Genomic DNA, 17,020 nt, shown 5'->3' with positions numbered 1-17,020 from the left:
GCGTCGGTGACGGTTTCCAGCTTTCGGTCGATCATTTGGACGATCAGAAGTTCATCCTCTTCACACAAGGTAATATTCTTCACTTATCTCTGAAATCGGAGCCAGCACTGCGTCGGTGACGGTTTCCAGCTTTCGGTCGATCATTTGGACGATCAAAAGTTCATCCTCTTCACACAAGTTTCAGCTCGATTAACTCCACTAACTATTCGTAATACTAACTATTCATAGCTAACTGTGTTGTAATAATTTACTTTCTCGCATTTTTTATTTTCTGTATTGTGTGTTAATCGTATTGTTCACGTTTTATGTTAAAAAATCGAAAAATCCAAAAAAGAGAAACCCGATGCGATTCCAACGGTCGCCGTTTAAGAAACCCTTTTCACACACTCATAAGCTTACTCTTGGGCTTTCCTGTAATGAGCCCATTTATTTATTTCTTTAGGGTTTAGGCTCGTTCAAATCTAAAAATCAACAAAACAGACTTTCCCCTTTTCTTTTGGGAGAACTACGTGGATTCTGATTTCTCCATTGCGCCTTGGAGATACGTAGGCATGAAGTCTACGACTTTATCGAGTCCAAAAACAATAAAATCAAGTTCTTTTCTCATCTCCCCAATCAAACGATCAAAGCGAAAAAAGCAAAGCATTCACATAAACATAAGCAAAAAGGTTCCTGTGGAGTACCACAGATGTAGAGGGTGCTAATACCTTCCCTTTGCATAACCAACCCCCGAACCCGTAACTCTAAAGGGATTTATCGTTATTTTTCCCTTCCTCTTTTTGGATAAAATAAAAGACGATGGCGACTCTTGCATTTAAAATATTTTTCAAACGGGTTAAGTTCAATCAATACTTAATCTCGTGAAAAATCCCGCCGCGACAGAATGGCGACTCTGCTGGGGAGTACATGATTAAACTTATTTGAGGGTTTAGCCTATCTTTGCTTGTTTATATGTTTGCTTTGTGAATATTTGCTAAATTGTATTGTTTGTAATGTTTGTTATTTTGGGTTTTGGGGGATACTTGTGATAAATCTTATACCCGGATTTGGGGCACATTTGAGATAGGATGGATGATAATTCAGGTTGACTTGATAGGAGACAATCCTTACCGAGTTGACTTGAGCCTTTGTCCGCTTGGTGGAGGCCTCTTTGAGGGTGATAGTGCTAAACAAGTCATTTGTGAGGCATTGTTGCTTTCGACGGGCCCGTGAAGCCAAGGACCTTAGTTTACCTTTACCCCATCTTGGCCTTACTTAGGATGTGATGCGGTGACCACTTCGGACCAAAAGTCTGGTTTGGTTGATACGCGATATCACACTCAAGCGAGATTCTTTTGAGAATAATATTGGAAAGCGAGCAGTTGCTTAACCCGGTATTATCCGAAGAAGGATCCATAACCTTGGGAACTTTTAGAACCCGTTTGGCAGGTGAACCTTAGAACTTATCTTGGGGCTTTGTCCTAAACTCCATGCTGGTTATGATATTTGAGCCTTGTATTGTTTGACCATGTTTGTGTTTGTTGCATTCATGCATGACATGCATTCATTCCCATCATTTCAACCTTTTTCCAAGGAACTTAAAGTGAGGATTGCAAATATTGCAGGAAACATGGATTTTGGACGGAGAAGTGTGAAAAAGTACAATCTCATCAATCCAAAGATAGATGAACTAAAGAAACTGGTTTCTTCGATCGCAGATCCTATTGGTTTCAGAGACAGATATGGGGCACTTATATCTTTATTGACACTTAGGAGGGAAGAAGGGTTATTGCAGACATTAGTACAGTTCTATGATCCAGTCTATCACTGTTTCACATTCCCAGACTATCAACTCATGCCTACATTGGAAGAGTATGCCCAATTGCTTCACATCCCAGTTGCTGATACAGTACCTTTCTCTGGTTCAGAAAAGTTACCCGAGCACAGTTCTCTTGCAAAAGTGTTGTACATGAAGAAGTCAGAATTCAAGAATAACTTCACCACCAAAGGAGGACTTCCAGGTTTCACTGCCAAGTTCTTAATGGGGAAGGTTTCTTATTTTGCCAGTTAAGGTTGTGATATTATTGTGGAGCATCTGTTCGCCTTGTTGATCTACGGTTTGTTACTATTTCCTAATATTGAAGGTTTTGTGGATTCATATGCTATACGCATCTTCCTAAGTGGTAATCCTGTTCCAACTTTGCTCGGAGACACCTATCATTCCATCCATTACCGTACTTTGAAAGGAGGAGGAACCATAGTCTGCTGTATACCGTTACTCTACAAATGGTTTGTCTCTCATCTTCCTAAGTCAGCTACTTTTTGGGATCGCAAGTCAGGACTTCAGTGGTCACAGAGGATTATGTCTCTTACCCAGTCAGATATTGCATGGTATAGTAGAGTTTTAGACGATGTGAAGATCATTGATAGTTGCGGGGAGTTCCCCAATGTGCCCCTCATGGGCACAAAGGGAATCATTTCTTATAATCCAGTACTTGCTAGGAGACAACTCGGTTACCCTATGAAGGACAAGCCTCCTAACATTCTTTTAGAAGGTATTTTCTTGAGGGATAACGAGGAGGACCCTACCATGAAAGAGAGAGTAGTAAGAGCTTGGCATCGTGTTTGTCGTAAAGGGAGACTTGAATTGGGTAAGAAAGATTGTACCTCCTATGAGCCGTACCTCCAGTGGATCAGAGCCAGAGCTATACAGTTGAAAATGCCATACCCACATCATGATCCTATCAAACCCGCTCCGTTGAAGACCCCCTACCTTCCGCTAGATGACAAAGAAGAACTCCAAGCCACCTTGGAGAGGGTCAAGAAAGAGAGAGACGCTTAGAAGGATAAGGCCCAGGTGCTCGAAATGGAAAATGAAGAACTTCAGAGACAGTTAAAGGAGCAGAGTGGAGAAGATCGTGCAGGTAAACGTCCAAGGGTGCAAGAGGATTTATTTTCCTCAGGCACAACAGATTACTCCCAGATTCCACAGTCCTCAGGTGCATGGAAAGGTCTTGTAGACAGTTTGGTGAAGGAGAAAGCTTTTATGCAGAAGGCCTATGAAGAAAGAATTGAGAGACTTGAAGGACAACTCCTAGTTGTTTATGCTCGTCCTGATGACACATGTCCTTAAATGGTTTTCTTGGTTGTATTTTGGGTTGATAACTTTGTTTTGTTATCAAAAATGTTTGCAATTCTATCTTTTCCTTCACTTAGAGTTCCTTGGAAAATCATTCATTTTGCATATCCATGCATCACGTGCATACGGGTTGTCTGTCTTGGTCCAGTCTTCTAACAGTTGCTTCCCGCCACAAGATCCATTTCAAGCTGACGCATAATTACAACACAAGAGCCAACTACAAAAGAAGAATGGAGATAACAGATAATGAGAACCGAGAATTGAAAGCTCAGGTTGACCGCCTTTCTTCTATGGTCGAGACATTGATAGCAAACCAAGCAGCCCAAGCTGCTCAACTTCAAACAGCACAAGCTCAGGTTGCCGAAGCACAAGATGCACAGATCCAGGCGCAAGCACAGGCAGCAGAGATGCGCAACCAAATGTTAACCGCCCGTCTACAAGCAGAGGAAGCCCAGGCTAGGGCTCAAGTTCATAATTCAGGACAGACTTCGGCACAGAATCAACCTCAAATTCAGAATCAGACAACAGCAGCACCCGTCACTACAGTCATCGCTTCAGAAATCAACGTTGTCCCAGTCACTTCTGTTACCATCACAGCATCCCGTCCTTGGGAAATACCCAGGGATCTTAATCAAGATAGATATCAACAAGAGTTCGTTCCACCAAATGCTACTGTCTTCACTAATGTGCCTCCCGTTGTTCACTATACTCCTCACCTAGGAGAACCTGTCTATCACGGCCCTACCCCAAGTGAGGATCCTGGTCTCAATGATAGAATGGATGAATTCCAGGATCAGTTTGCGGAATTACAAAAAGAGATAAAAGCTCTTCGAGGGAAAGACAGAATGGCGACTGGAGTAGTTATGAAGAACTGGACCGCAGTTGACATCCCACATTGTGTCCACATATCAAAGTAATTAAGCTTTTCAGTTTTCAAAAATCTTCCGCTTTAGCCCAAAGCGCGAAGCATTAATTTTGTAAAATGGGGACTTTTGTCAAAAACGTACTATCCATGAAAAAGATCTTTTGTGTTCCTATACACTTGTGTCCTTTTATCTTTTCAGCTTTTTCGGAAAATGGTAACACAAAAAAAACCTTAAAAAGAACACATTTTTGCATGTCATGGTCAGTCCTCTAACAACAATTGTTTGTACAGGTTACTTAAACCCGTTGAACACAATGACATCATGCCTTCTCCCAACTTTGAACATTATGTATTCGAAGCTGAAGAGGAAGAGTGGGATGAGATTCCAGAAGAGGTCGCCCGCCAGTTTGAAAATGAAGAAGACACTATTCAGCCATACAAGGAGCCTTTGGAAACAGTCAACTTGGGTTCGGAAGAAAATGTGAAAGAAGTCAAAATTGGAGCATTGTTATCCCCACAGGTCAAGGAGCAATTGATCAGCCTGTTGAAAGAGTATGTAGATGTGTTTGCTTGGTCTTATCAAGATATGCCTGGTCTCGACACTGACATCGTATAGCACAAGCTACCTTTGAAGCCAGAATGTCCATCGGTCAAACAGAAATTAAGAAGAACACATCCAGATATGGCCGTCAAGATTAAAGAAGAAGTTCTGAAGTAAATAGATGCTGGTTTTCTTGCCACTTCAGTGTATCCAGAGTGAATAGCAAATATTGTGCCAGTTCCTAAGAAGGACGGGAAGGTACGAATGTGTGTCGACTATCGTGACTTAAATAGAGCAAGCCCAAAGGATGATTTCCCCCTGCCTCACATTGACGTGTTGGTAGACAATACAGCAAAGTTTGACATATTCTCCTTCATGGACGGATTCTCCGGGTATAACCAGATCAAAATGGCTCCCGAAGACATGGAAAAAACTACATTCATAACACCATGGGGAACATTCTGTTATCAAGTGATGCCGTTTGGGTTGAAGAACGCAGGTGCTACTTACCAGTGAGCCATGACAACGCTCTTTCACGACATGATGCACAAAGAGATTGAGGTTTATGTGGATGACATGATCGCGAAGTCTCGTTCAGAAGAAGGTCACTTAGTAGATCTGTTGAAGCTGTTTCAACGATTGAGGAAGTTCCGTCTTCGCCTCAATCCGAACAAATGCACATTTGGCGTCAGGTCAGGTAAACTCTTGGGCTTCATTGTCAGCCAAAAAGGCATTGAAGTTGATCCAGATAAAGTAAAAGCTATCCAAGAGATGCCCGCACCAAAAACCGAAAGGCAAGTGAGAGGTTTTCTAGGACGATTGAATTACATATCCCGGTTTATTTCTCACATGACTGCCACTTGTGAACCTATCTTCAAATTGCTGAGAAAGAGTCAGAATTGTGTTTGGACAGAGGATTGTCAGAAAGAATTTTACAGTATCAAAGAGTACCTCATGGAGCCTCCTATCTTGTTACCACCTGTTGCTGGAAGACCGTTGGTTATGTATTTGACAGTGCTTGAGAATTCTATGGGCTGTATTCTGGGTCAACAAGACGAAACTGGAAAGAAAGAGCATGACATTTACTACTTAAGCAAGAAATTTACTGACTGTGAATCACGATACTCCTTACTCGAGAAGACATGTTGTGCATTGGCTTGGGCTGCTAAGAGATTGAGGCAGTATATGTTAAGTCACACCACTTGGTTGATATCCAAAATGGATCCAATCAAGTACATTTTTGAGAAGCCTGCACTCACTGGTAAGATTGCCAGATGGCAGATGCTGTTATCAGAATACGACATTGAGTATCATACCCAGAAAGCTATCAAGAGCAGTGTGTTGGCTGAGTACCTTGCTCACCAACCTGTTGAAGATCACGATGATAATGAGGATGAGTTTCCTGATGAAGATGTCATGTTCCTAAAATCCAGAGATTGTAAAGAGCCACTTCCTGAAGAAGGACCTGAACCAGATTCTCAATGGGGTTTAGTATTTGATGGAGCTTCCAACGTTTATGGACATGGAGTAGGTGCAGTCATTATCACTCCAGAAGGTTCTCATATTCCTTTCACGGCAAGAATTTGCTTTGAATGTACAAACAACATTGCTGAATATGAAGCCTGTATCATGGGTCTTGAAGAAGCCATCGACCTCCGCATCAAAAATCTTACTATTTATGGTGACTCAGCGTTAGTTATCAATCAGATCAAAGGAGAATGGGAAACACGCCACCCTGGCTTGATCCCATACAAAGACTATGCAAGAAGATTGTTGACTTTCTTCACCAAGGTTGAGTTGCATCACATTCCTCGGGATGAGAATCAGATGGCGGATGCTCTAGCTACGTTGTCTTCAATGTATCAAGTGGGTTTTCCAAACGAAGTACCCAGAATTGTGATCAAGCGACTTGATAGACCAGCACATGTGTTTACAGCTGAGGCCAGTTTTGATGATAAACCATGGTACCACGATATCAAGCATTTCCTTCAGACTCAGGAGTATCCTCTTGGAGCAACCGAAAAAGATAAAAAAGACTTTGAGAAGATTGTCAGGCAGTTTCTTCCTTAATCAGAATGTGCTCTACAAGAGGAATTATGACATGGTCTTACTCAGATGTGTTGACAAAAAGGAAGCAGAAATGTTGATGAAAGAAGTTCACGAAGGGTCCTTTGGTACTCATGCAAACGGCCACTCTATATCAAGAAAGATGTTGAGAGCTGGTTACTACTGGTTGACCATGGAATCAGATTGCTGCAAATTTGTAAAGAAGTGTCACAAATGTCAGATCTACGCTGATAAGGTTCATGTACCACCAACCCTTTTGAATGTGATTTCTGCTCCCTGGCCATTCTCAATGTGGGGCATTGACATGATCGGCATGATTGAACCCAAAGCTTCCAACGGACACCGTTTCATTCTCGTGGCAATTGATTACTTCACCAAATGGGTGGAAGCAGCTTCGTATGCAAAGGTGACAAAGCAAGTGGTGGTCAGATTCATCAAAAATAATCTCATTTGCCGATATGGCATTCCAAACAAGATCATCACTGACAATGGCTCCAATCTGAACAACAAAATGATGGATGAATTATGTGAAAGTTTCAGGATCGAGCATCACAACTCTTCTCCTTACCGTCCCAAGATGAATGGGGTAGTTGAAGCTGCAAATAAGAATATCAAGAAGATCATTCAAAAGATGGTTGTTACCTACAAAGATTGGCATGAAATGCTACCTTTTGCACTACACGGATATAGAACATCAGTCCGTACTTCAACTGGGGCAACCCCATTTTCACTTGTATACGGTATGGAAGCTATGTTACCGATAGAGGTTGAAATTCCATCAATGAGGATACTAATGGAAACTCAGTTGTCAGAGGCTGAATGGTGTCAAAGCAGATACAATCAGTTGAATTTGATTGAAGAAAAAAGAATGACTGCCTTGTGCCATGGACAGTTATATCAAAAGAGAATGAAGCAGGCATTTGATAGGAAGGTTAAGCCGAGAGAATTCAAAGAGGGTGACCTTGTACTCAAGAAGATGATACTATTTCACAATGATTCTAGGGGCAAGTGGACTCCTAACTATGAAGGACCCTATGTTGTCAAGAAAGCCTTCTCAGGCGGTGCTTTAATTCTTACAAACATGGATGGTGAAGAGCTTCCACGTCCCGTGAATACAGATGCAGTCAAGAAATACTTCGCCTAAAAATCGAAAAGAACAGCTCGCTAAGTTGAAAACCCGAAAGGGCGGCTTAGGCAAAAATGAGCGTCTCGGTGGACTGAAAACCTGAAAGGGCGGTCCAAGCAAAAATTAGAGACATAAAAAAAAACAAAGAGAATATTATCCCGGTAGATTGAAAACCCGAAAGGGCAATCTAGGCAAAAGTTAGGGATTTCAGGCAAGTAACTGCATAACAGAGATAAGATCATTGAAGTATCAGAATATTTTCAACAGTTCTCCAACTTTCTCAAGGCTGCAATACAGGTCAAAAGTGGAAGAGAGAATGATGTCATTGTAGTTCAACGTACCCTTTTTCCACGAAATTACCATTTTCCAATTTATAAAGATCTATGGATTCACGCTGTTGGCTGATTACCATCCTATCAAATAAATTTGAGCCTTTCTATATTTCTTGGCACTCTTAATTTTCATTTCAATTTACGAAAGTTCTTTTACTTTGACAGATATGTTTTGAAACAAAAGTTTTGAATTAAAAACAGTTTTTGAAAAATATAAAGATTATTTATTTTGATTTGTGGACATCAGTAAAAGGATTGAGACATGTGGTCCCAGAAATTCTAAAATCATGTGATTCCAACTAGACATGTTCATGTTACTATCCTCATATGTATATGATGAAAAGATCTCCACAGGTGTCTTGGCAGTAATATTTCTCCAGCAGAGGTTGTGATTCTGGATATCCCCAGTTTTGCTTCCTAGTTTTCCTCAAGAGATCATGCAAGAAATATTTCAAGAAGTTTATTCCCTTCACTTGGGGCATGAAGACTCCCCAGTTAATTGATCATGAAGACTCCCCAGTTTAATTGATCATGAAGACTCCCCGGTTAATTGATCATGAAGACTTTGATCCAGGTTTTAAGTTACAGATTTGGCCTATGGGATTACTACAGGTATTTCCCCAGTAATTTATTAAGGAGGGATCAACAATGTCCCCAACAGAGGATGAGAAGGAAGCTTTGATTTCCCCAAGCAGGAGTAATACAGAGGTCTCCATCCCTCAGCGAGTGAAGAAAGTTGATATTCAGAAACTACAGGGAATCTCCTGTTGTGCTCTGTCCATTCAATAGAAGGATATGTCTCCTCCTCAGTAATGTTTTGTAGTAAAAGAAGAGTGTGTTATGAATTTTAAGCAAATTCAAGAATTGCAGGATTTCTCCTGAATTCTCATTTATATTCAAAGGTCAGACATCACTGTTCCCCGGCAGAGTCTCCTAGAGGAAAGATCTCGTAACCAGATATCAGACACCATAATCCCCTGCAGAGTCTTCAGATACAGAAAGTCTCCATGATAACTAAAGCAAAAAAATCAAGGATAGATTTCCCCTATATTCTTATTCCCTGGAAAGATACCACCTATCCCCAGCGGACTTTATCCCCAGCGGAGTCTTCCAGAAGAATAATCCCTTCTGCATTATCAGCAAATTCAAGAATTGCAGGACTTCTCTTACAATATCATCTTATTACCAGAGGATAACACCTTGTATCCCCAGCGGAGTCCTCAGAAAGGTCCAATCCTCATATACCTCACAAATTCAAGAATCACAGGGAATCTCCTGCATTTTTGAAGTAGAAGGCATCTCCATTCTTCTACGGAATCCTCAGCAGAGACAGACTTTTAAAGAAACCTGGATATGGTGCTCTTGCACCAATTCCCCAGCAAGTCTTTGTACTACTCCCCAGCGAGTCTCAGTGCAAATCTCCAGCAAGTCCTTATGCAGCTGTTAACATTTTCAGTTATTCCTAGTTTTGTCTGTCCATCATGCATTCATTACTAAATATTCATGCATATCTATGACATATCATGCTTGCATTCATATGCACCTTGTTTCCTTGTTTATATTGGGGGTTGAGTCAATCTCTCCATATAGAGTATCCTCATAAGCAGCAAAATACCTTTTATTGGTCATGTTCCCCACAGAGATCTAGGCCTCGTGGAAGATGGTTGTTTCAGTTGTAAATCCTGATGAGTTCATTCCTCTTCAGTTGAAGTCTTGTTTGACCGTTTCATTCTAGTTCTATCCTAGTTTGAACCTCGTGTCTCCAGATAAAGCTCAGAAATTGCCAGTAAAAGAAGGCAACAATATAGTCTTTGTAACTCTCATTCAGTAAAACAGACATGACAGATATTGTGTCCAAGTCCTTTATACCTTCATCTTTGAGTTGGTACCCATTACAAACTTGAGTTACCTACATCCATGAGTGGTAACCTTTGTTATCCCTCGGATAAATTAATTATTATCTCCATCTATGAGTTGATAACATCCTCACAGAAAGTTCCATGGTTCTACCTGCAACTTTGAGCTGGTAGCGTGCTTTCGTCTTTGAGTTTAGCACAAATTCCTTTTGATTCCACCTTCGTCTTTGAGTTGGTGAAGTACCTGCAACTTTGAGCTGGTAATATGCATTCATCTTTGAGTTAGCAAGATTTCTTTTTTATTCCACCTTCGTCTTTGAGTTGGTGAAGTACCGTCATCTATGAGCTGGTAGTGTGCATTCATCTTTAAGCTTGCACAGTTTTATTTTGATTCCATCTTCGTCTTTGAGTTGATGGAATGCCTTCATCTATGAGTTAGGTACACTTTATCCTGTTACCTTCATCTTTGAGCTGGTAACGTGCTTTCGTCTTTGAGTCAGCACAACTTTCTTATGTTTCCATCTCCGTCTTTGAGTTGATGGAGTACCTTCATCTATGATTTAGGTACATAGTGAGCCCTCATCTATGAGCTGGTAGTATGCATTCATCTTTGAGTTCGCACATTTTCCTGTGATTCCATCTTCGTCTTTGAGTTGATGGAGTACCTTCATCTATGAGTAGGGTATGTTTGATCCTTGTTGAACTGATAGTGTGCTTTCATCTTTGAGTCTGCACAGATAACTTCTGATTCCATCTTCGTCTTTGAGTTGATGGAGTACCTTCATCTATGAGTTAGGTACATTTTGTCCTTCCACCGTCATCTTTGAGTCGGTAATGATAAACATCTCCAGGAGAATATGTTCTAAATTCTTTTAAACACCTTTGTCAATGAATCGGTGGTTGCCTTCAACTTTGAGTCGGCATTTCTCTGTCTACCTCATCAATGAGTTGGTAGTGTGCATTCAACTGTAAGTCTGCACAATGATCCTTAGATCTGATTCTTCATCTACACCATCATCAATGAGTTGGAATTTGATTTCCCTAGCAGTGTTATTATCAATCTTTTGAAGCTTGCCTTCAACTTTGAGTTGGCATGTCCTGTTTACCTCATCAATGAGTGGGTAGTGAGCTGTCAACCATGAGTTAACGCAGTTCGATTCTTATACCCTTGTTATACCTTCATCCTTGAGTTGGTATTCATCTTTTCTGTTACCTCCATCTTTGAGTTGGTAATGTACTGTCACATCAGTACTCTTATTATATTGATCTTTTCCCATTTTCATCTATGAGATAGTGATGTATCGTCAACATTGAGTCGATATCTCTTTTCCTCCTATTTTCCATCTATGAATAGGTAGTGAATCTTCCCCAGCTGAGTATTCTCAGTGTTTACCTTCATTCATTGAGTCGGTGTATGTCCTTCCCCAGTAGAGTTTGCACTCCTGTGTCTCTGTGTCTGTCTGTCTTTTGCATCATGCATAGTGAGCCAAATTTTGGGGGCGTTTGTCATATTTAATTACCTTACGCCATTCGATAGCCTCCGGCTATCTGGCCTAAGTTAATTAAATAGGGGCATCTGTCGCACCCCAAAATTTAACTTTGGCTTTGTTGACCACATCTTGATTAATCTCGTTGTCTCGTATTCATCTCAATTTCTTAAACTTCGCGTGACAACTGGTTTGATTAGGTTTTGTGTGTTTTCGTTGCTTACCGTGTTGTATTTCGTTGTTTTAGCAAAACCTGGCCGATATCGTTGCCTCGTATTTATCTCGCTTATCTCTGTTGTGCGTGGCATCGCTTCGATTAGGTTTTGTGCGTTTTTATCTATTTAATTGTTTGTTTGTCGGTATTTTGACTGTATTTCGAATATATTAGAGTTTTCGTATTGTCCGATTATTTGTGATTGTGTTTGTCAGCGTTTTCGTGATGTCGTGTTGATTTTATTATTGCCTAGGGTTGTTTATTTAATTACGTGTTGTGCCGTGTGATTTAATCGAGTCTGTTTGAGTCGTGTTGTTGATTTTACTGGTTTACCGGTTTACTGGTTTATTGGTTTTATCAATTTGACTGTTTTGCTGTGCAAATTGTCATCGTTTTTATCGCGTTCGGGTCGCTCGATTTTATCGTATTTTAATCGTGTGCCGTTAATATTATTTGTGCTTAATATTAATTGTGTTTAGTTGTTAATTAGTTTATTTAATTAGGATTAATATTATATTAGTTTATTATTATTATTATTATTATAATATATAAATTATATTATTAATTTATGTTAGATATTTTTTAGGTTTCTTATTGTTTAAGTAATCTAAATATATATTATTAATTTATGTTAGATATTTTTTAGGTTTCTTATTGTTTAAGTAATCTAAATATATATTATTAATTTATGTTAGATATTTTTTAGGTTTCTTATTGTTTAAGTAATCTAAATATATATTATTAATTTATGTTAAATATTTTTTAGGTTTCTTATTGTTTAAGTAATCTAAATATATATTATTAATTTATGTTAGATATTTTTTAGGTTTCTTATTGTTTAAGTAATCTAAATATATATATATAGATGTGGTTAGTAAAAAAAAAAAAAAAAAAAAAAAAAGAGAGGAGGTGGATCAGTAAGGAAAAAACGTGTGGTGAGAGAAACAGAGAATTGAAAAGAAATATTTTTCCAAAAGCATTACCGTATTTTCACTTGTTCTTCATTTTCGGTAACCCAAAATCGTCCCGATTATTCACCGAAACACAAAACCGATTTCATATCTTTGAAGTTCGTTGAGTCCAGGTCACAAATATCCAAGGTTCATTTCATTCCGGCGTCGTTTCACCGATCAAAAGCGACGTTGAAGTCAGGTACTCACGAAGGCAACCAGCACTGCGTCGGTGACGGTTTCCAGCTTTCGGTCGATCATTTGGACGATCAGAAGTTCATCCTCTTCACACAAGGTAATATTCTTCACTTATCTCTGAAATCGGAGCCAGCACTGCGTCGGTGACGGTTTCCAGCTTTCGGTCGATCATTTGGACGATCAGAAGTTCATCCTCTTCACACAAGTTTCAGCTCGATTAACTCCACTAACTATTCGTAATACTAACTATTCATAGCTAACTGTGTTGTAATAATTTACTTTCTCGCATTTTTTATTTTCTGTATTGTGTGTTTAATCGTATTGTTCACGTTTTATGTTAAAAAATCGAAAAATCCAAAAAAGAGAAACCCGATGCGATTCCAACGGTCGCCGTTTAAGAAACCCTTTTCACACACTCATAAGCTTACTCTTGGGCTTTCCTGTAATGAGCCCATTTATTTATTTCTTTAGGGTTTAGGCTCGTTCAAATCTAAAAATCAACAAAACAGACTTTCCCCTTTTCTTTTGGGAGAACTACGTGGATTCTGATTTCTCCATTGCGCCTTGGAGATACGTAGGTATGAAGTCTACGACTTTATCGAGTCCAAAAACAATAAAATCAAGTTCTTTTCTCATCTCCCCAATCAAACGATCAAAGCGAAAAAAGCAAAGCATTCACATAAACATAAGCAAAAAGGTTCCTGTGGAGTACCACAGATGTAGAGGGTGCTAATACCTTCCCTTTGCATAACCAACCCCCGAACCCGTAACTCTAAAGGGATTTATCGTTATTTTTCCCTTCCTCTTTTTGGATAAAATAAAAGACGGTGGCGACTCTTGCATTTAAAATATTTTTCAAACGGGTTAAGTTCAATCAATACTTAATCTCGTGAAAAATCCCGCCGCGACAGCAATCATATCATCAACATAGACCTCTATCTCCTTGTGCATCATATCATGAAACAAGGTAGTCATTGCTCGTTGATACGTGGCTCCGGCGTTCTTCAAACCGAAGGGCATCACTCGATAACAGAATGTTCCCCAAGGTGTGATGAATGTTGTCTTCTCCATATCCTCATGTGCCATCTTGATTTGGTTAAACCGGAAAATCCGTCCATAAACGAAAAGACATTGAATTTAGTTGTATTGTCTACCAACATATCAATGTGTGGTAGAGGGAAATCATCTTTAGGACTAGCCTTATTCAAATCTCTGTAATCAACGCACATACGGACTTTTCCGTCCTTCTTAGGCACAGGCACAATATTGGCCACCCATAGAGGATATGTAGAAGTCACCAGAAACCCCGCATCAATTTGCTTCTAAACTTCCTCTTTGATCTTCACTGCCATATCTGGATGAGTTCTTCTGAGCTTCTGCTTCACAGGCACGCACTCAGGCTTCAAAGGCAGGAAATGTTGCACAATATCTGTATCTAGACCAGGCATGTCTTCATACGACCAGGCAAAGATATCGGAATATTCTCGTAGCAACTCAATCAACCCCTTCTTGACAGACTCTTCAAGGAGTGCCCCAATCTTGACCATGCGAACACAATCTTCCGACCCCAAGTTGACTGTTTCCAGATCTTCAAGATGCGGCTGAATGATCTTCTTCTCGTGCTCAAGGAGACGGGTAATCTCATCAGGAATCTCTTCGATGTCATCTTCCTCTGCCTCGAATACAGGGAATTCAAAATTGGGAGATGGCGTTGGATCATTATGTTCAATGGGTTTAAGAATCAACCTGCATAATGATTTTGGTTAATAAAAACTTTAGAATTTAAACAAGCAAATCATTATGCAGATGAAAGAGATTGCTTTTATTCTTGTTTTTATGGTTTTTTTGTGATCACTGATTTCATGCAAAAAAGCAAAAAGTGAAAACAAAAGGAAAAACAAATGTTTGACAATGCATTAATTGAATGAAAACATCATTGTATATATGCTGCCAACAATGTCATCACTTCTCCTTTTGGCATGGGAGAAAGGTTTTGAACAAAGTGAACGATTACTCTGATCTATGAATGACTGTAGGAACATCTACAGCGACCCAATTATGGCAGACACCACCAGGTATGATGAAGTTGCTCAGATCCTCTGCATCTTCTTCCAGAATAGCAGCAGCTTCCTCAACACGATCGGCGTGGATGAAACCTCCACTCTTGAACAGCCCAAACTCATTAAATGCCCCAGAGGAATAGCCAATGCCAGCCCGAGATTTATTGTCTTCAAGCTCAATCATCTTCCCTAAACCAGCAACTGCACCACATTCAATGGCCAGTTTCGCATCACGGTAGGAAGTGAATGAAGGAGACTTCTTCTCAATTGGCTCAGCAATAGACAAAGCTTGGAAAGGAGTTCCAACTTCGTCCTCAGCATCAATATATGAGAAAGAAGACAAGTGGCTAACCAGGAGAGCCTTTTCTCCCCCTACCACAACCAGTTTCTTATTCTTAACAAACTTCAGCTTCTGGTGTAGGGTGGATGTCACGGCACCAGCCTCGTGAATCCATGGTCTACCAAGGAGACAGCTATATGATGGGTGGATATCCATAACCTGGAAGGTAACTTGGAAATCACTAGGTCCAATCTTGATTGGGAGATCAACTTCCCCAATCACGGTCTTGCGTGACCCATCAAAAACTTTCACAACAACCCCACTCTGCCTCATGGGAGGCCCTTGATATGACAATCGAGAGAGTGTGGTCTTTGGCAATACATTAAGAGATGACCCAGTGTCAACTAGCACGTTGGACATGGCATCAGTCTTGCAATTCATAGAAATATGTAAAGCCATGTTGTGGTCTCTTCCCTCCTCAGGGAGATCAGCGTCACAGAAACTCAAAGTGTTGCAAGCAGTAATGTTTGCAACAATACTGTCAAACTGTTCTATGGTGACGTCGTGATCGACATAAGCCAAATCCAAAACTTTCTGCAGAGCCTCCCTATGAGGTTCTGAATTCAGCAGCAAAGATAGAACGGAGATTTTGGATGGCGTTTGTAGAAGCTGGTCTACAACATTATACTCACTCTTTTTGATGAGCCTCAGCATCTCATCACATTCTTCATTCGCAATGCCACTCGGGCCAACAGAAGAAGCAGGAGTCTTTTATACAGAGGAGGGTTTGGCAACAGCAAGTGCCGGGTTCTGAACATTCACTGCCGTCCCAACCGGACGCTCAGCAGTATCAGAAACAACGTGAGGCTTAGGGGGTGCAGAGAACACACGACCACTTCGGGTCAACCCGCTCACGTCAGCAATATTAACAACCGAAGTTGAAGGCAACGACACTTCCTTCCCATCTTCCACAGCAACGGGATTGTACCTGAAGGGAACAGCTTTATCCGAAGAATAAGGCACAGGGCCTGCAGGCTTGATTATTAGAGAAGGAGAGACCTTCGGCTTGCTACCATCATAACGGATGACAACAGGCTCGGGCAGCTTGAACACATGAGAAATAACATTTACTTCTGGTTCGTCTTCATCAACATTACGGTTCTGAAGAATCTCTATAGTACCTTCATCCAACAGCTCTTGAAGCTCTCTTCGCACTTGGCGACAACCCAGTCTGTTAACAGAACAGATGCGGCATCTGTCATGGTCATGCTCTATATGGCTGTATTCACACAGCAAACGATGCAACTCGACCAGTGACTGTCGAATATGACTCACATATTTGACTTTATATTTCCCAGGGCACCCCTGGACCATGTTCACTGATTTCCCATGCTCGGGCAATGGGTTCTTTGTAACATTGGGGCATGAGTCCTCGAAGCTCAGAATACCACACCGCATAAGGTCTTGCACCTTAGTCTTCAACGGATAGCAATTCTCTATGTCATGTCCCGGAGCACCGGAATGATAAACACAGTGTTGGTCTGGCTTATACCACCACTGCGGGTTCGCAGGCACAGCTGGAGGATCCCTTGGAGTAACCAGCTTCCTCTCCAACAAGGAGGGATACAATTCAGCATATGACATAGGAATGGGATCGAAACTGATCTTCTTCCTATCATAGTTCAGATTAGCCTGATTGCTGGTACTGCCACGAGGCTGGTAAGCCTGTTGCTGTGGACGATGTTGCTGATGATACTGAGGTTGTTGCTGATGCTGATGCTGCTGAGGCTGCTGATACTGAGCACTATCTCTGAAGACAGGTGCTATGTGAGCCACCTGGTGCTGATGACGCGCAGGCTTCCTCTTAACAGAGGGTCTTCTTGGTTTAGCATGGGACTGCACAACATATGCCTCCCCATCCTTCTT

Source organism: Lathyrus oleraceus, chromosome 6 (genome assembly GCF_024323335.1).
Source record: "Lathyrus oleraceus cultivar Zhongwan6 chromosome 6, CAAS_Psat_ZW6_1.0, whole genome shotgun sequence".
Classification (NCBI taxonomy): Eukaryota; Viridiplantae; Streptophyta; class Magnoliopsida; order Fabales; family Fabaceae; genus Lathyrus; species Lathyrus oleraceus.
The sequence above is the reverse complement of the archived record's forward strand: the minus strand, read 5'-3'. Positions refer to the sequence as shown.